General features: G+C 38.9%; 1 protein-coding gene across 1 annotated transcript in view; it reads right to left on the reverse strand.

The window, feature by feature from the left end:
- mef2d (myocyte enhancer factor 2d) overlaps positions 1 to 20,965 on the reverse strand; it is a 100,645-nt gene extending 79,680 nt beyond the window's left edge. The window contains exon 1 of the mRNA XM_079240079.1: positions 20,780 to 20,965. The gene's annotated coding sequence lies outside the window, so the exon portion shown is untranslated. The remainder of the gene's footprint in view (positions 1 to 20,779) is intronic.
- Between the last annotated feature and the right edge of the window lie 492 nt (positions 20,966 to 21,457).

Consider the following 21,457-nt stretch of genomic DNA (forward strand, 5'->3'; position numbering starts at 1 on the left):
GATGGTGAAAGAATTAGTCAAAAAACATATAATCCTCTGGAGGAAGAATTGATCTTTTGATTACTTTTGTTCTTTTTTTAGAGCTTTGTAGAAAATTATAGTAATGTTATTTCAACTAAAGTGATCAAATGGCCTACGCTCCCTATCAAGCAAAAAACCGAAGCTGGTTTTAAACTGTACCCCTTTAAACGCAACAGTGCACGTAGCATCTGTAAGAGACATGTCATGTGAGCTGATGCCATCATCTGTGAGGTCACAAATCAAACATTAGAGCCTTTGAAGTTGTCGCCTCGCTACAGGGAGGGCAAAGGCTTTGCTGTAACCCTAACCCTGATTAACAAAACAGGAGTCAGCCCCCATTATGAGCCCACCCCGGATCAAAATGCCCAAATGACCAAAACAAGGACAGAAACTGACGTCCCTTGATATATTGTCAATATCTTAATCCTCTGTTGTCTATCATTGTCAAAGACAGAAGCTGTGTTACTACTTCATCCTCTGAAACCTCCTGAAACTAATAAAAAAAACAAACGACTCTGTATTTTATTAAGGACATAACCACAAACATAAACACATGCAAAAAACTCACTTTGAAATATAAAATAATTACACAAATACAAACTAAATGGAAAATATTAAGATTCAAGCAGTAATATAAAACAAAGCATAATCTCAGTTGCATAAATTAGTTGTGAAATCAAAGTAAAGTAAACTTAATTATGAAAGTAAACAATAACTAATTATTTTTCTTTTACCTAAATGGTCAGAATAAATAGCTAAAAGCACAACAGCAACTGTGTTTTCTATCTCCCCGACTGAATTACAGTGTATATGGTTGATTTATTTGAGGGCTATAAGAGCAATTTTTTTCATTAAATGAAAAAGGAAAAGTCATCCAGAAACAATTTGCTCTGTTTCCTCCCAAAAAGCTGTAATAGTGCAAAATATGTATTAAAACATATTCTAACTAAGCTGTGGGTTTTGGTTTGGTTTATTTTAGCATGTGCTTACTAAAACCTCTATTTTGACAATTTCAAACTATATTCTGTTTTGCCTAGTTTTTTCTTAATTTTTCAGTTTTGCTTTTGAGGAAGATTTCATATTTAAATTGTCAACAAAGAAGCAAGTCAAAACCAAGTTGTTGACTCAAGGCAACAATGAGCAGAAAAGACGAGGAGGAAGACCACACCATCACTGTACTCAATGCAGGCATGAGGTTCTGTGTTATGCACAAACAAATCCCCAAAGGCGACAAGGCGTTTGATGTGCAATGGGGCGATGAGGGCCACACAGAGCCAGCCCTCCCCATGCCAGCATCTACAAGCTCCTTGACTTCGACTAACACACGCACACATACACACTCTTCTCCTCAGAAACAGCTGACGTTTTAACAGGCTTACAACAGCTGACAGGCTACAGGTGGGGCAGAGGGGACCCTTCATAAGCTTCCTTCTTTTAGTGCCCAGCTCATAATTCCCCTCTGCAATCCACACACACAAACACGCACACACCTGTTGTGACTCCAGAGGAATTGTCCTGTGTTAAAAGTCTTCCTTCATACTGTATCGTCCAGCCACTCACACATGTACTGTGACTCTCCTTCCACGCGTAAATGCAGGGCTTTGTGATACTCTTGCATGTATTTGAGTGGCTGGAGCATGTGTACACTGTGTTCAACTGTAACAACAGATGCTACCATAGACCGCAGCTACTTGCTGAAAACACTAAGCTTCTTTGCTTGGCTTCAGTGGAGCCGGTGCTGGCATTATGGCTGTTAGAAAACCATGCTGTCATTTTAATCCACAATCATTTTAACCTACAATACCCAGGTTTTCACTTCAATCATAATCACAGTTTAACTGCATGCAGATCTTATAATCCTAAGGTCATACCCATGTCAACAATAATCGACCTCTGAGTCGGCCTCTTTTTATTATTGTAGTGCAGAAGGAGAAAAAATGATTCAGACTGTCTCTGCACAGTGAAATTGCTTTGATGGAAACAGAAAGGCTCCATCACCAAAGTGCTATTCAGGAAAAGGAGATACCAGCAACCCTCACAAAGGTTCTCCACATGCTTTAGTCAGACAAAGTTTTCTGCCATGTAAATTGTGGTGAAACACAGGAAGGATATTCACAAAGACGAGTATCTGTGTGAAAAAGTAGGAGAGCTGGAAAGAAGAGAGGAGATTTGAAGGCACAGCACTTCTTTAGACTGGATGAAGAACCATTGGGTAAAAGAAAAAAGAAAAAAAAACATCTCTGGATTATGTATTCTTGCTGGATGTGCAAAACAGAGCAAAAAGAAGTTTCCATGGCAAGTACAGAGTAAAGAGTTTTTAACCACCAAGTCTGTTTTTTTACCCTCATTCTCTCCCTCAATATGAACAAGGTACCATCATACAGTTTCTTAATGTAGCAGGGAATTATTCATCTACACTAATTTATACTTTACAGCTTGACAGAATATCACAGAGCAAATATATGTAAGATTTTTGTGTTTATTTGTTTGGGTTTTGCAGAATAAGGAGTCTACCAATCAGCAGAGGGTTCATACACATCACTGAAGGAGGTATCTGTGGATTTCATTCAGGGCGGCTACATTATTCTGTACTTGCAACAAGGTGGCTGGATCTGAATCATTGCTATTTCTGATCAAAGCTATATCAAACAGCACTGAGTAAGCATACAAAGCAGACAGTTAGACCTAGGAATGGACAATAGCTCCAATTATTAAACTAAAACCACTCATAATAATATATCACATCCCTATATCTATAGTCCTCCTTCTTAAAAAAAAAAAATCTTTACTTTTCCTTTTCTTGTCTTTTAATCAGCTTTTTTAGATAAACAGGAGTCGGTGTAAAGGGGATACAGCAGCAACACCTTCATTCAACTCCCAGTAATAACAGCTCTGAAAACTCCTCTGGTAGTTTGTGTGGAAAAATACTTGGTTTCACTCATTTATTTATTTTTGTTGTTTAACTGAACTCTTTGCTGGTATCTGATGTTATTTAGTTTATCAAAGTTGTTTTGTCTTTATTTGATTTGTCCTTGGGAACACTAGAAGTTTATCTTAACATTGGTTGATTCAAGCAACGTTAGCTATTAGACTAAAGTCATGTTTCTCTGGAATAGTTTTTCTGAATCGGAAACAGTCCTCACTAAAGTAAACATGGTTTAAGTAGTACAATTAAACACTTAGAATAGTATGAAAAAATATGAGAAAAATAATCACAGAGTACTGCACTGATTTCAGTTTAAGTTGTGCTGTGAGTCTAAAAACAATGCACAAAAAGGTTGCTGCAGTATAAACTGTAATTTTTTATGCCTATTTTATAAGTCTTATGCAGCCATAAGACTTGACTGTATCATCTTGTAATGCATAACTATGGAAGCTGGACAGATATAAATAAAAAGAACAGGTTTAGAGGCAAAAGGTTCAGGTTGACTGATGAAGTAAGCCAGATAAAATCACCACTAATAAGGTTTCCCTTTACTAGTGCCACAACTCTAACGCAATTCTTTAAAAGGTTTATAAATAACAAGTATAAAACCACCACAAATTATTACATTAAGTTTTGAACATTTGGATATTTTTATCATTCACATCTTCAAAAGCTGGCAACAGAATCTTGACTTCTTTATCTTACTACTTTTCTTTATCTTAAAGATCTGCAAACAGTTTGACCTTCCAATGATGCAGGATTAACTTTATAAATGATTATGGCTTAAATTGCATTAATTGAAAAAAATTCTGATCAAAATTGTTGAATAATTGGAATTTAAAAAATCTTTTTGCAAATAGCAAACCAGATCAGAAAGTGGATCAAACATTGAGAAGAAGCTGATTTTGTTGTTCATTGGCTGCTATTGTCAACATGCCACTGGTCTGTAAAAACTCATCCCGTGCTATTTAGTAATGTTTACAAAAAAACAAGCCGGGAAACATGGCAATCCCAACACATCTTAACGTATACTTATCTCATCTTCCCTGTTTTCCTTTGCACTCTTGGAGCCTTTCTTTCCTTTCTTAAGAGACCAGCAGGACTCTTTCTCTCTGAGCCTGGTAGTGTTCCAGCTGTAATGTGATAACCAGTTCAATAACATAAACAACTGCCAGAATCCTCCAGAGGAAGGATGCAGAGAGCGGGACTGTGCTTTTCTGACTGTGTGTATGTGAGTCAGTGGGTGGATGTCTGTGTGCGTTTGGTTTTGCATGGGAGCGCGTGTGGGCTGGAGAGCAGGAGAGGCCTGGGCGAGAGGTGAGGACGAGTCAGCCATTGAACACCATCAAATAAAACGTTATCTAATGCCTGCACTGACACGGCCCGCCAGAAAATAAGTACACTCTCTATCGACTGAAAGCACGGCTGTGTTTTTGCCCGCGAAAAAACACTCCTTGCCGATGCCTTGAGCTGGTTTGTACATCAGAGCAGAGAAATGGATTTCAGCTGCACTTTAAAGAGCCATCAGGGCGTCTTAACAGTCTTTGAGCACAAATTTTCTGACTTCGAAGACCTTTAAGAGTTCAAATGAAAAAGAAGTGTTGTTTCTTTGACTAAAAGATTTGTGACAAAGATGTTTTATGTAACCGTCCCTCCCTGTTTAAATGCGAGCGAAGCAATGCAACTTTTCATTCCTTCCACATAAGAATAAATATGACTAAAATACAACTAAATATAACTAAAATAAAAAAAAGAAGAATAAGACAGAAGTCACATAACCCACTTGCCAACTGAGCTGAGAGAAGAACAAAAACATTTTTCCACCAAAAGAAAAAAAAGCTGTAATAATCTAATCACATCACAGTTGCTATTAGCATCTGTGCTAACCTCTTTAGAGCTGCCACTGGTGGTGTCATCACACCTAGACCTGATACATGTACAGACATAGCTTGCCTCGGCCACAAACACATGGCTGAGAGACTCGCAAGATGTCATGACTGTGATTTTATTCTTTTCACAAGAGTCTACGCTACTTTCTATGAATGAAGATTGTGTGAGGCTTTGCTAAGCGGCCTGGCTGAAAGTTTCCAAACACATTTCCATCAAAGAAAAAGTTTTTATCAAATAATACCCAAGCCAAGAAACTCCACAGTGGCTTTATTCTACATGCCAATTTGTATTTCTTCAAATAAAACAATGACATGAAATCTAATCTGATGTTTAAATGTTTTTCCTGTCACATATTTTGCATTGTGTGGCACTAAAAATGGGTTTGGTAAGTGTTCTCAATTGTATTTTAAGTTTGCAGTTTCCTAGAAAAGAAAACTCAGTTAAAACTGGAATTTTAAACATTTTGCATCCAATGGCTGTGTGTGTTCAAGCTACTGATACTGACCAATCAGAACAGAGCGAGAAGATTTTTTTTATCCAGGAAACATCTACAAATGTTTGCAGGTAGAAATCTAAAAGATTATTTTCTGAAAAAAATTACAAAAGGTGAAAAACCATTTCAGTAAAAATTCACATTCTTCCTAACGTCAACAGATGATACGTGCACTGTTATTAAACAAGTACACTTCTGCACTCAGACATAAATCACATAAAAATACACAAGCATATGACATTGTGCAAGTATGGAGGGATGAAGAGGAGAGGGGACTTTTCCACACCCTCCTACTACTTCTTCTCTTCTTGGAACCTTTCCCAAGTCTGACTTATTGGTGTTGTACAACAGAAGAACTAGGATGAATAAGCATCCTCCTCCCTTCATCTACGCATACTTTTTCTGCCTACAAGCTCGTGGCTATCTTGATGACCCCTGAACAGATGGTTCCACAACACCACAGCTGTGCAACAGTAAAACAATGCCACACCCCAGTGAGGAGGATGTATATATACATTCAGATATTCAAATGAGGCCTTAAATCTCTCAACGTGCTTTACTGTAAGTGGATAAAAGGTGTCTGACTTGGAGAGAAGCCAGAATGGAGGAAGTGAGGAGATAGACAGAGACTACATGATAACGAAAAGAGAGCACAAATAAGGATTTTGTTTCAAAGAAAGGCAGGGAGAGCAAAAGAGGTGAGAAAGAGCAAGAGAAGGTATAGTGACAAACAAGGGGAAAGTGAGGAGCTTGGGTATAGCATTTCAGCTTCTGGCTTGGCTGCATGCTATTTCAGCTGTGTTGGAGATCCTGCCAGCAGCCCCTGCTCTCACGCCATCATAACCCTGCAAGAATGGTGGCACGGCACTTTGCCTGCATTCACAATTGACAACAGAAACTCTCCCAATTTTTATTTGTCACCACTATAAACGGTCACATTTGTTACCCCATAAGTGTGAGTGCTGAAAAAATAAAAATTTGGAAAATAAATTTTAGAAATTAGAAAATGTCAGTTTCCCTCTAGATTTAATAAACGCCACACAAATATGTGATCTCTATTTCTGAAACGTCTGTTCGAATGCTCAAAAAGAACTGTGTGACCAGGCTAATGTGACATTATTTATCTGCAAAGATCATCGTATGTTTTGGCACCGAGGTAGAGTAGCTGAGCCAATGTAAGGAAAATAGAAAACAATAAAGCAACGGAAGCCAAAAAAAAAAAGTGAGTCAGGATTTAAGAGAGATGCCTCAAGGACAACAAAATCTGAAGGAAAGTAGTGCTACTGACATCAACATGTGTTGGCGATTAGGTAAAGGAAAAGGTTCCAATTGTAACCTTCATGACTGGTATGTTCCCGCACATATCAGTAAGAAGATATAAAATGGGAAATAGATAAAGATATTGTGAGTGTATTTTGATTTTTTTGCTTTTCTACACGCTCCACAGTGTGGCAAAAGGACTGAAAATTTTGGTTTGGCTGTATGAAAATGATCCGTGGCAGAAGCAACTTACAGTGCAAGTTAACATCCAAGTTTTTAGTCAGCAAAGGACGTCTGATTATGAAACATTTCTGCTTCTGGAGGCAGAACGATCCGTGCTTTCTGAATACTGAATGATGCATCAGAGTTGGTACGTTTAAAAAAAAAAAAAAAAAAAAAAACAGGCGCATGGCATTTTGAAGTAAAAACATCTTTTCTACATCTCTTTTTCTCTTGAAGCTTCCTGCGGTCTTGTAGGTGTGCAGCTCTCCTTGATCCATGTCCCAACTTCTTCTTTTTTTTTTTTTCCTGCTCACTTCTTTTTTAATCGTTGCGAGGCGGCGTTCTCGAAGTTCTTTGGCAACAATACAAGACAGACCTCCTGCGAAACCTTCAGTGTGCAGAGTGTAGACCGCAGCTTGAGTCACTGAGCAGAGAAGCCTTAATCTAAGCTGAATATAACGCTCCCGATTCTGATTCTCAGTAATCCTCCTGGTATCTGTGGCTCTTACTGGATTTCCGCCAATGTCAGTAACCTTAGTATCCAGCTGTGTTATAAAATATTGAATTTGATGTTATGAAATGATTCACATGCATGTGATTCAGTGACAACAAGGTTATCATTATGACACATACCAAAAATAGGACATATTCTGTTTTTCTATAAAACTTCAAAAGAGCTGCAGAGAATACGATGCTTGAACCTTGAGTTTGTGCTCAGTGTCAAGCGGTTCTCTTCTCTGTATCTTCAGAGCAACACAGTAATCTATGCACTTATCCTACATAGTTTATGTTTTCATAGCTAAAAAAGAATGTTTCCTGAAGCTGAGTAAATGTATTGCAAATTGAGCATATTATGTTTGTGCTTTAATCATGTGGATGTGAATTTCTCACACTGCAAGTTAAATATAGAAGCTTAATGTATCTTTCAATGTTAACATCAGATGTAAAAAAAAAATCTTTCTTATTTGAATAAATATGCAAGAAGTCTGGTCTAATTATGTCCACTTTTAAAGTTGTTCAGTTCAAACATAAAGATATTATGAGGTGAAGAGTCTGTTCGCAGAAGGCTGATGAAAGCTGAACTAAAGAGATTCAAATTAAATGTAAGTGGATTTTGATACTACGGTCTGTCAAGGTCAAACCCAGCTTGGCTCTGTGTGGCAGAAACCTTGAGAGAGCTGCGACTCGCTGGTCAAGCTCCTGTTATTAAAGGTTAAATCTTGACTAAAACTAGCTATTTTTTCTTTCTTTCTTATTTCTTTCTCAAAAAATAAGTCAATTTTAAAAATTATTTTTAAAAGAAATCAGCAAAAATGGCAAAATACAATGTTTTAAATAAATAAATAAGTCAAGAAACAAATAAATGAATAAATACGCATTTTAAAAGAGTGGTGAACAGGTAAAAGTCTTTCTATACCAGTATAGATTGTGCAGGTTGTCTTGATCCAGAATTACTGACTTTTCATCCCTTTTCACAACCAATACGGTGTCCGTTTGACTGACTTTGCATCAGGTGGTCTCTTTGGTTGTGACAGATTTATTAAAAGTCATAAAATACAACATCATCTGGATAAAGTGCTGCAAGACGGTGCATCAACTGCAGAGGAAAGCATGGAGAGATCACAAAGCACTCCAGAAAGCCAGAGATAAAATGCAACGAGATGCCCAGATTTCAGCAGATTTGGCAACCCCTGATCACAATAAATGTTCAGTATACTCAGTGCTTTCACTTCCTCATCGGTTTCCACCTCTTCGTCAAAACAGGGTCAGCCCAGATTTTCATTTCAGCCCCAAAGCAAGTTTTTCCAGCAATTTCTTCAGAGGCCAACCGGATATATTTAGTGCTCTGAACAAGATATTTTTAGAAAAAAAAAAATTACAACTAAGGGATTTACCATTCTGTTTCTGTTTTTTCCTCACATCTGCTTAACATTTATGTAACAGAGCTTCATAACATGCTACATACTGAGAGTAAACAGATCAGATGAGCTCAATATTGTTGAACAATAAACTGGGAATTATGTAATATCTTAGTCATAACTGTAATCAGAGTAGTACATTTGGTGAGCCGAACTCAGGGATACTTTAGTGGGTCACAGAGACCAGGGACATTCCACATTACAAGGCAGTCTCTCTAAAGTTCAGGCCATCTTTTTTTACCCAGAAACTATTCTTTAAGGACACAGAAGAGGGATTTTCTGTTGCTGTCTGTTCACATGAGAGGTGGATGGAAAGTCTGTGGTAAACCATAGAGGGCTGAGTCTAATTTAGGTAGTCAGACAGTTAACAGACAGAGCAAAATTTGACAAACAGAAAATTGGGATTCAACCTTCCGCTTAAGGTTGGGAGCTGTGTGCGGTGCTGTAAGCCGAGACCAAATGTTACCACTCACCCAGAAAGCCACAGGGTTTTACTGGGTGTTTTCACAGCAACATAACATTCAAAGGTTTACTGGTGAAACTGAAACTGAATACACATGCATTAAAAAAACATTGTAATATATAGTACAATGATAGTATAGCAATGTATTTAGAATAATAATGCATGTGAACGTTAGACATTTATTTATTAATTAAGCAAAAATAATCAATATGCATGAATCAAAAGCAAAGTAGCCAAGAATGTTGGTCTGGTAGATGCCATTACTGACCATCCAACGCTCTAAGGTTGCATGTCACAATGGTTCTGACCGCAATGCACCAACACCAGCAAGAGTTATCACATTCCTCAGTGGCTACTTGTCTTCAGACAATATTCCATCTTAGATTGTCTGTGTGTCTTACTTTGGAGGCTTACAGCCTGGAGTAGGTCCTGGACAAGAGGCCACTGCTTCTGACTTCGGAGTAACTTTACCTATTTACTTACAGATCTAGATTCCATAGTCTGATATTTTCTATTAACTGTGAACAGGTCATATGACACATTTAAGTATAAGGCAAAATAATGACTGTAAAACTAGTTAATGGAAATGTTCTAGTAGTTCCCTCTGCAAGAAAGTCACCGCAGTCTGCTAACTCAGCATTTTTGATTTATTTGGAAATATTTTAGTCAAGAAACAGAGAAAAGACATGCAACATGTTGTGTGACGTGTTCCTTCCAGGAAGTTGTGTTACATCAAACAAAGACAACTCCTCGGAGCTGGTGCTTACTAATGCCAGCAGACAATGCAATAGCTAAAGGGATTACTTAGAAGTTGCTTAATTTCATCATGCTGAATGACCAACCACACACTGTTGAGTAAAATGTTGGGTTTCACAAGCTGTTTTAGCACTTTGAGCCAAAGGAACAATCCTGCAGTCTACTTTACAATCCTGGAGATGAAATCAGAAACTGCTGTATGACTATGATCACAGGGGTGAAGGGGGGGTTAATTAAAGCATTATATTTGGTGCGACCAATGCTGTCTGTGTCATAATTACACATTTTCACATTTCTGAGTAGAAAAGTCTCCAACTTCTTCAGTCTTTCTATTAATGTGTATCCTTATGCCAAATACTCTCTGAAGCACTGTAATGCAGCGGCCACGACGCAGGCGCTATGCTGATCTGACATAAAGGCAAAGATGCCTTTTAAATCCTCTGTTGTTCATGAAGGAGGATATTAGCTGTGAGAAATCTACATTAAATATCAAACAGGGTTAATATCAAGACGAATTTCTCAAGCCATATTATAAACTTTTCAATTGCATAAAACTGTTTTTCTATTGCCAACATGTCAGTCTTTGAATCCATCTTATGAACACCATAGCAACCTGACGGTTCCTGTTTCTGACATTCAAGGCCACCAAGTACACCATGGTAGTTCTGAGGCCATTGGAAACTATAAACCCTGAAACTTTCGGAGCTTCGCTGACATTTTCTCATTTCCTTTGGCAAAAAAGTTTTTTTTTTTAAAGAGCAGGAGACACAGCTGGCCTTGGTTTTTGCTGAAAGTCAAATAAAGAACCAAGAAACAGAAGGTTGTTGGTGTCATTAAACAAAGCTCAACTTTCACTAAAAGATTTCAAGCTTTCAAAACTAAAGCTCTTCAGTTTTTGGAGAAAAAAATATTTAAAAAAAAAAAAAACTCCCACTGATGCCTAACATGTTGCTCTGAACTTCCATCCATGCATGACTGCTGTGCAGTTTAGCTTTTGTAACTGCACCTGAAACGTTTCAGTCCAAACAGGAAATGCGTTTGCTCTTTGAATGAGCTGACAAAAAGGATTATCAGACATCAAAATGAGACACATTTAGAATTTCATTCAATTTCAGTCATCCTACAAGTTTTGCTTATTAAATGGGTATTAATGAGGACTTTTAAAATATATTATATAGTTGAGAACACTATTTGCTGGAATGTTTCACATTGCATTGACCTATAGCACTTCACGATACAGTAAAATTACAACACACAGACAGACAAAAGCAACATATCGAAACCCAAAGGCTTTGTTATTTATTATCTCAAATATTTGGGATTTAATGAGGCTTAATGTTCTCAAATGTAGGGTTTTATCACAACAACCCCATACCAGAGGCTATCCGATGACTCCTATTCTGACGTTCAGTGACTTTAATTTAAATAAACCAACTTAGCTGCACTCTCAGGAGACAGACAACATTCTTAAACGCATTCCTCCATAAAGATAAAAGCCTTTTGTGCAAACAACTCACACTGAATGTTCCAATTAATTTCCTTAAAAAGCTTTTGGCAAAGATAGATATAATGACACATTAAGTTTTAAGCATTAACTTGCAGGATTTCTGTGCAACTTTGTTTCCATCTGTGTTGCTCAGCGCTCACTGCTATGACTCTGCACTTCAAGAAGCTGTCAGTCAGACACTGTGGGTGGGAAAGACATCCCATCCCTGCTGGATTTGCTTTTGAGAAAGCTTAAGTTTTTGTGATTGGTGCACTTTTATTTCTCTCCTCAAACCACTAGCAGGGCTGTTTCTCTCTCTGTCAAATAAACCAAAACACCTTGATCTGGTTTTGTGGCGCCTCAGGCAATTTTAATGAAACAAAATCACAAAGACTGTATTGACATTGAGGAGATCAAAACATTAAAGGATCAAGTTTTAAGAATTTCATTCAATACACACTCTTTTTAAAGAAAAAGGCTTTTGAAACATTTCCCTAATTGTTAGAGATTGTAAAGATTATGGGGCTATTGTAATTTGGTTAAACTTATATTTGTTTACTGTTGGGCAATAAAATTACAGAAAATCTCTTCCATCGCAATCTGATTCCAATAAATAAAAAAATGCTACTCAACTTTTCCAGGTGAAGCGAGACTGCTAAAACAACCAGCTCATAAACATGACTTATTAGTCTGCATGAACTCAAAGAAAAAAAATTCACTGATATTTTTCCCTCTCTAACATAAACTATGGTCTCTTAAATAAAGTAGAATCTAGAATAATTACAGAAAAATGCACAGGCTACATCCTTTTTATTCATAGTCATACTCTTACATCAATTCAATGCGTGAGATGCCATTATGTTTCTGTACTTTGGATGGCCTTTGTGTGGCTTTGCATTTGTCAAAACTGAGCTTTTTACTGCTTAATTCAGCTGATCTAAGAAAAGCACGGAAAATCCTGCTTAAATTTCAGTTTTGACTGAGGCATCAAAAAATGCTACAGCATGACATTTGTGAACTCATGTGCCTTGTTTTAAAATGTTTGTTTGTACTACTTATGAGTAAATTGCAAACTTGATATTGAAAAAACAAACTATGCAGTGAAAAGCTTTAGGGATTTAAAAAAAACCTTTTCTGTTTGCATCTTTTCTCCTGATTTAATATCTTGTTTAACGCCACAGCTTCTAACATTTTTTATTATTTTGGAGTGTGTCAGAGATTACACCTCTAGGTTTATTTTACCACAGTTTTATGGACCCTTACTGGTAGGTATTAACAAAACACCAATTATCTGGATGAAAAAGCAGAACTAACACTAATCCATACAGTTGTCTAAATTGCAAAGAGAATGGAAAAGATTCGCTCATACTTGCACAAGTTCCCCTTAAGAAAAAATAGACATTTATCTGATTTTCACAAATCACCCAGCAAGCCTTCTGACTTTCCAGAGGCAGCTGAGGAGCTCACCCAAGCTGCCACTCAATCTGTCCAAAGCAAACACAACTAAAGCAGCAAAAAAAAAAAGAAAAAAAAAAAACACCATCAGGCTGTTTGATCAAGCAGCTTCCATCATCCACTGCCATAATCAACACTCCACTCTGTGGCTCAAAAACTCACTCCACTCATCAAGCTACCACTTCACAGACACACACACATGCCTAAGTCTTCCTCAGCATCACCTCTCTGCCCTTTCGACTGAAGACCCCTCCACTCCTCTGCTCCATCCCCCCCTCCACCCCCTCTTCTTGCCTCCACTCTATCTGCTCATTACCTTAATTGATGTTTAACCCATAGATCAGCAGCTGATGATGGCTCAATTAAGAGCTTGCTGGAGGACAGGGATTAGTCCTGTGTAAGTAAGGCAGTTTGCTGCCTTGCAGCCGCAGTTTCTCTGGACCCTAATCCGTCACTTTGGCCCCGAGGGTCAAACTGGAGAAGCCACACTGGTGCACACTCACAAACAGAAAATATGAGCAGAAAAAAATAACACCATGCATGTTTACCTGAGTGTCTCAGCTATAGGTATGATTGATAATTGTTTTCATTATCAGTTGATTGAATGTTTTTCTTACCCATTAGCAAAAGGTTAACAAAATGTCACCGAATAATGAAACATTCCCAACATTGTTTCCCCATGAGTGGATCCAGACATCTATTAGCAGGCTGTAAGGCTTTGAACGCCTAACACGAGAAACCGAACCAAAAGCTAATCAGAGGCTGGACGGATGCTGGGATCCTGTTCTTTCCCTTCTTTTTTCTTTTCATTTCTTTTTCTACCCTCTCCAAATGTTCCCAGCTGACAATAAAAGCTGGTAAATTACAGCAGAGTTCAGGGTAAAGCGGGTTCACACATGCCTAGAGATAAAAAACAAGAACCACTTTGGCTCAGATTTCCTAAACTGCCGACAGATTTAGCCTGCAGAGTCAACACTTTGTAAAAATAAAAGGCAATTAGTTTCAGGTTTTTTTTGTTTTTTTTTTAACTTGCTTTTTTTTTTTTGTTCGTGACTAAATATCATTTTTCCTTTCAATAATTTGAAGATTTGCTCTCCTGACGTCACTGTACCTCAGCTAGAACAATTACATTTATGCTTCCAACTAAATATAATTTTAATGATCTCTTTTATTGCCTTTCTCAACACTACAGTGCCATTTCTAAAATGTTAGAAAGCAAATGCAGAGTACATGTCACCTTATAAATATGTTTTTATAAGTTAGAAGTGGTTATAGTTGGAAAATGAAGGGAAAACAGCCTACCAGCATAAACATAAAAGCTCCAGATGTTTAAACTAGAAAGCCCGAATGTTTGGTATTTTTATTTAATTATGCCTTCTTACGGAAGTCATTTATTAATCCATTTTTTCCCCTTGACCTTGTAAATAGCAATTTCACTGGAAAATCAAATTGAAAACAACTTGTGATAAGAATTATTTTCTTCATTAAAAACAAAGCTAAACTAGTTTGGGCTTTGTTGTCTCAACAGTTCTGCTGTTTCTTTCAGAACTGCTGAAATATAAAAGCTAACACATTCCTATTTTGGTTTAAAAGTCATTTAAATACAGCAACTACTACCAGAAGGTTGCAGACGGTTTCCAAAAAGCACTGTCGCTGCCAATAAAAATATTTTACTGCGAGTCATGTGACTTTGGTTGAAAAGCCTCGCTTTGTTTGCTTCTAATTTAAGCATGTGAAACCTAAAATGAATGAAATCCAAGTATGTAACGCACTGAGCTTTTCCACTCCAGCTAAGGCAGTACCCAAGAGAGGTAAATCTCGCCTGGTCTGGTCCCTGCACCCTTCCTGAAGCTTCTCTGGCTGCATGCGCCAAGAAAGGGAGGCCATTTTGAAATCCCAGCAGGGGGAGAGTAGATTGTGAGGTGAGGTTGCTGCAGCTACTTCTCGTGTTAAGTGGCTGATGGTTCCCTCTTTGTCCAGAAACACCTTTGGCTTCATCTTCCATTAACAGAGAGGCAGTGAGAACATTTCTTTCCCTCTTTCAATGTGCCGAGGTAAAGTGTTGCCCTGCAATGATTGAATCATAGCCATAATAGCAGAAGGCAGAGGCCTGCTGTGCGGCTGAGTTCTTCCTGTTCTCCTCGCTCAGTGTGGGAACAGCCGTGGACAAAATCTGCCCTGGAATCAGCACATAAAAGAGGCCGTGAAAGCACCATGAGCAGAGCAGGTAGTAATTGCTCCTTTCTGCTCCTTCTCCTTTCTATCCACATAAAAAGAAGCATGGCTCGTGGAGTTGGACAGCGGTGCAGGGGGCATGCTTGTCTAACCCGCCGTACAAGAAAAGCTTTTCTGCCATCGTGGGATGACGGTGCGGTGCGGCTGCCGAGGAACACACAGACAACGCATCCAGCACCGATGCTGTTCTATTGGGCATGACTAAGGGTGAGTTGAAAAGGGTAAACAGGTAAATCAATGAGGTGACTCACCCTCCACAACATGGTCGCTACAGTAAAAAAAAAACGTCTCGACTAAAAAGCTGAAACCCAACACCTTTCGGCTCTCGTTTTCTTCAGCTTCTTCGTTAAAGACGTGTCCATGTTTCCTTTGCTTCCACGGTTTGCTGCAGGGTTTATAGCACATCAATACACAGTCTGACAAACAAACAAGTTGATTAATGAAAACTGGAGCGCAGACGGTGCTCACTAAAGCTCCAAATTCCACAGTAGAAGTAGGGACAGCTTTACTGGAGAGCTCTGAAAATCAAATTCACTGAAGGATTGATAGTTTAATTCTAAACCATGCTATGGAGTGTCTCGGCAGCATCAACACAAGTAGGCAGTAGGATTTAGTAAATCTAGGGATATCACTAATGATTACATCAACAACAAACCTGTAGTTTATTCCAACTCAACTCATCTCTTCTTTCTTTGCAAAACCATAGAAAGAACCATCGGCTTCATATGTGAGCAAACTGGAAAATAGGATGTCCATAACAGAGAGATACATGTGTTGTCATCTGAACTTGTTTGTGTTTGTGTGGCAGCCGGGTCCATTGTGTGTGGATATTTGCACTGTTTCAAAATTGGCTAAATCCTTTGCAAAGATTCATTATCATTCTTTAGCTTGAAAGCCCCTCCAAAAGCCCAAAATCTTCAATACAACAAGGTGTTGAAAGTTTTAAACTCAGCTTCTGCTTATGATTTTGGCCCTAGTTGTTAATATTTTGAACTGTAGGGAAAATAAATAAGAAAACTGGACATTTTCAAGAACTACTGTGCAAACCATGCAATGCAAACATATCAAATGCTAACAAGCATTTTCTAATAGACATTGTAGTTTTGTTTGTGAAGAATAAGCTGACTAACTTCTTGGCAAATTGAATGTTCTTTTAGATTTGTTTTTCATTTAATTAAAACCTGAGCTTGATAAATCAGTTCCTCATGAAAGCAATGAAAGGACTTTGTGCATCAAAACAATATCAAATGCCACCAGAAACCAAATGGCCCATTATTTATCATTTCATGTCGGCACCAAAAAACACACACACTTAAGACCACGTCCAACAGCAATCTAAGCGGAGCATCTATTCATCTGCTGGGCATAAATCTCCAGTTTAGAAGGCAGCGGTGGTCTAGTTAAGGGCACATTCACACCAGCCTTTTTTATGTGACTTTGAGTGTTGTGAGTGCGAACTAATTCTGATTGGAATCAAAGAAGCAGTCTCAATCTCAGCTTTAAGTGGACCAAATACAGGAAGCGGACTACGATAGAAAGTCTGAGGTGGGTTTGGCAAAAGCCATCACGGTAAACACAACCACTCTGGACAGGATAAAGAGCACCTGATCACATGTGGAAGAATTTGGTAAAAGTTTTGACAAGAACTTGATCAACCCAGACCACTAGGATCTGATTGCAGCTCCATATTTTCTTGCCTCTGAAACACATTTTTTTAAAGATCTAATTCATTTCAGAAGTGCAGCGTAAACCAAGTCTTGGTCTGGAGTAATGTTGCACATCTCCTCCCCCCAACTGAACTAAATCCCAAAGCGGACTAAGTCTCATGGACTTTCCTGCTGTGAATGCACCTAAACATATTCCAGAAGGTGAAAGTGAAGGACTGAGTAGATAACATATCAAAATAAAACCAATGTTGCTCACTGCATAGGAGTTTGTTTGCAGTCTGAAGACTTCACAAGAGAGAACAGTTTTGTGGGAGTGGCATTTCCAATGCTTGGCCTGCTGATTAAGAAATGTAATCAGAAGGAACAGAGAAAAATCAGAGAAATCACAGTATGTGATTGAAATGATGGTTTTTGCAGCTACACTGAACTGTCAACGAGAATAATCTCTCTCACTTATAGACCCGGCGCCAATTCTATGTGCTGAAATGGCTGGAAAAATGTGTTGAGACAATCTGAAAGAGGAAACAATGCCTTCTACACCCAAAAGATAAAACAGACAGAGGCTGAGCGCCTGGTCATAACAAGTTGATGATGAAATTCTGAATTATAGTGAAAAATGACTCAATAAATACTGAGTCACTCACAGTATGGAACAAAAATTAAGAGGTCACCGTTCATTATCTATTTCATTTATCAAGTAAAGAAGTTCAACATTTGCTTGTTAGCATCTTCTATGTGATATGGGAAGGTAACAAATGAGTAGACGGGTTTTCATTGCTGGACAAACAATAGATTTGACAATCTTGTGTTCCAAGTGGCTTAATTTTGCAATTTCCTGACATCTTACTGACCAAAAGATGAAATGATTCAAAAAAATAATCAGCAGGTTAATAGGAGATGAAAATAATCCTCAGCTGCAGCTTCAAACACAAGTTACAGGTCTTAATGCATCCAGAAATACAGGCTACAAAGATCCTCAAACTTAACTGTTATGTGCCAATTCATACAGGAGGCTACACAGCTGCACATTTAGATACGCTCAGTCACTTCATCTAGGCCCTGACAGACCCTGACAACCTCTAATGTTTGGAGAGTGTGGCGGCTGACTGCCCACATTTTAAATTCAGAAAGAAGCAGCACCAGAAGAGCGCGATTGTGTTTCCTCAAATGAATGTTTTGACTGAATTCACATGGCTGACCATCAGACATTTGCAATGACAACTCTGTGCGTTTGGATGGGTGGTCAGCAAATTTCATTAGCAGATCATTTGCACAAGAACAAAAATCAGTGTCCTTATGTTTGGCACTGGTGTGGAGCTTCACTATGGTAGTCGGAGCAGAACACAGCTTCGCCTGCAGTCACGCTTCTCAGGCAAACAAAAGCCCATTACTTGAGCTGAGCCCGTAAGTTATCTTGAGCTTAAGCCCTTTTCACTGAACAAGTCCAGCTACAATATTTTGTTCAATATGTGGACTGTGACTCTGCGCACTGTGGGAGAAAACATGCACGAAGGGGGAAAGTGCTGCGGAGATTCAGACACTCTCCCGCATAAATGTAAAGATACGTATCATGTTGCACACCTAAGTGCAGGATCAGCTTTTCTGCCATCCTTCCAAGAAGCAGAAGAGTAGAACATTGGATTGTAAAGGAGATAATGATGGTCATGCAAGCCTTTAATAATGCCAGAAATGGGTCAATATATGGAAGCGTAACCACAGTCACATATAAGACGAGGAGATACGGAGGGGGAAAGGGGGGGGGTTAAACTCCCATTAGCTCTGACATCTTGACAATGTCAGAAACAGCAGAGCATTTTTCTTTATCAGCTAAACTCCAGATTGCACTCACACCTCAGACAAAAGACAGATATTATGGGGTTGATAGAAAGCTCCCATTTCCAACCATCTTTGGACATTTTTAATTCTTTATATTTGTTTAATTTTTGACTGTAACTTTCTAATGTATCTTTTAGTATGCATTAATTTGCCTTTTTACAGATGCCATCACTGTCAGGTCTCCCTCACAACAGAGTTCATATCATCTAGCAGACACACAAAGCTAAAATTAAATAATAATAAAAAATGCATTTATATTGTGCATTTATTACACAGTTGTATAATAAAGGAAGAGAAACTTGGAGATTGGCTTGGAGTGCACCTTCCTTTGTGGGAACTGTGGTGAGTGGCCGAACCCGCTGCCCCCTGCAGGTCTCTGCATGTTTGGTGGGATTTGCAATGCACTAAGACCTGCAGTGAAGAGCTTTAACGCGCTGAAAGCTTTGAACAGAGAGCAAAGCGCCCGACAGGTACAAGTTTTCTGAATATGAATGACAGAAGATCTTACACTGGCAAGTCCACTTTTCCTGGACTAAGTTCTGACTCCTCCTTGATGATTTCACATCAGAGCTTCTAGCTGTTACTCCTCGGGATGCAGCTCATTTGAGATGCTTCACCTTCACATGAAAATCTTGTGTTTTAATCAGCACTTACATAACGTATAAAAACAGTTTCCAGTATTCTCAGCTATGTAATTTGACGTTCCTGAGAAGTTTATATGTGCACTAGTTATTTTAAATCTCGCAAATATCCACACCATCTGTCGCTTCACACCTGTATTTCTTACATCACCTGTCTCATTTTGGTAAAAACTCAGCTGTGGGTATACCTGATGGGTCTGGGGAGAACACGTTCTACTGACAAAGAACAGGTAATCTGCTCATCTCCAACCGCTCATCAGCACACCTCTGCACCCCTTATCTGGAATATCTCCCTCGGGATGCTGTGACACCTTTTTGGCAACCCGGACTTTACCTGCAGGTGTAGCTGACACACTCATCTGTGGGTGTTGCAGCACACCTCTCTGCTGCACTGGATAATGATGTAATAGATAAATACTGTTCCTCCTGCCTCCTGGCATGCCAGACTTATCTCTGGAGGCATATTCTCATTGTCTTCCTGCCCTCTATAATCCCAGTCACCTGTCTGTCCAAGATGCTGGGAATAGATAAAAGCAGACAGAAAAGGCATTTCTCATTCCTGAGAAAACTCGTTGCTGACTTGACAGGAGCTTTATTTGGCTTTATTGATGCCATCATTACAGGCTGCTTCCACGAGCAAAATGGTTTCCGGGTTTGAGGGAGGAAATTAGAAGTTTGATGGCACTCTCCCGGGAGAAAAGCAATTACGCACAGCAATGAGAGCACAATTGTCGGAAATAGGCTCATGAAAGAGACATAGAATGATTCAACGGACACAATCTCTGAAAGGATATGAGCCAAAGCATGCAATATGGTTTTGATAAAGAATGCCAATATCTCCAATAACTGCGGTTTTCCTGAGGGGGGGGGGGGGGGGGGGGGGGGGCAGGTCCATTCCCTTGTGGGTTTTATTCTACCCACTTTCTCCACACTGTAAACTTGCCATTTTACGCGTTAAACGAAATTGATGGCGCGATAAAAAAAAATAAAATAAAAAAATTAAAAAAAAGTTGCCAATAAAGTAAACGTGCTTTTCTCTGAGATTAAGTCCATTTGTACAAATGAAGAGAAATCACATCCAAACCTGGATGACACTTGTCGTAAATCGCTTCTGACAGCTCCTAATGGATTGTTATTACTCTGACGCACGGCGTTCAAACCCACCGGCCACGACATGGTCTTTGTGGGGGGGAAGGACTGAAAGGTGCAGCCACAAGCTGTGACTGTTAACTTAGTAAACTACATGAAGGACTGTGTTATTACTGTTTCACACTGTCAGAAAAGCCCCAGGCTCTTCAACGAGCTCTGGACATAAGGTCCTCAGTTCCTATAACCACACTGCTGAGACGGAGCCGGTTATGAACTCCGGAGCAAGCATGTGAATGTCTCAACAGCAACTCAGAGCCTGGACACACAGTTGTCAGAAAGTACCAAAACACAGGAAAAGGGGTAAAAATATATATGTAAAAACAAATGTGAAATGCGGACACAAGCTGAGGAGTGACTTACCCGAGCACTGTATCCACATCTGCTTGATGAGGCTGGAGATTCAAACGTGACACTTTGTTGCATTCAAACCGTAGAGAAGCCTTAAATGAAGACGGACTGTAACTCTCCGCCGAGCGCAGTTGCCACCAATCAAAATAATTCTTCCTACTTGATGTACAATGTAACTATTTAGTTATGGCAAATGGTGCCTAATCTATCCTGAGTGGCATTGCTTTCAGATTGACAGGGGTGCAACCAATGGGCGGTAGCTGCATGTGATGGTTTGACCAATCAAATTTCTAGCGTGGAGTTGGTGGAAGGTGAGCCGAGAAGTAGGAAGGGCTGCTGGCGACATCATGTGTTAAGAGTTTATATCCCTCCGCTTGTGCTGTTTTGAGAGCAAGGACTTCACTTTCACCGATTTTGTTTTTGGTTTTGTTTTGTTTTTTCTAAATAATAAAGCCACACTGGTAGAGTATAGAGTTAGCGCTTCCCTTTACAGCACCAGTTTTATTGTGCTCTATACGCTACCTTACTACGATTAATTCAGTTATCTATTTTTGGGCTATTTTAAATAAAACTCTTGTTTTTTCTAAATCGTCAGCTTCACAGCATAATTACTTATATTATAGCTATATGTTGATACCTATCTAACTTTGCTCTTAATATTGCTAATATTGGCTGTGCATTATTTAATAT

Source organism: Telmatherina bonti, assembly GCF_933228915.1.
Source record: "Telmatherina bonti genome assembly, chromosome: 5".
NCBI classification, from domain to species: domain Eukaryota; kingdom Metazoa; phylum Chordata; class Actinopteri; order Atheriniformes; family Telmatherinidae; genus Telmatherina; species Telmatherina bonti.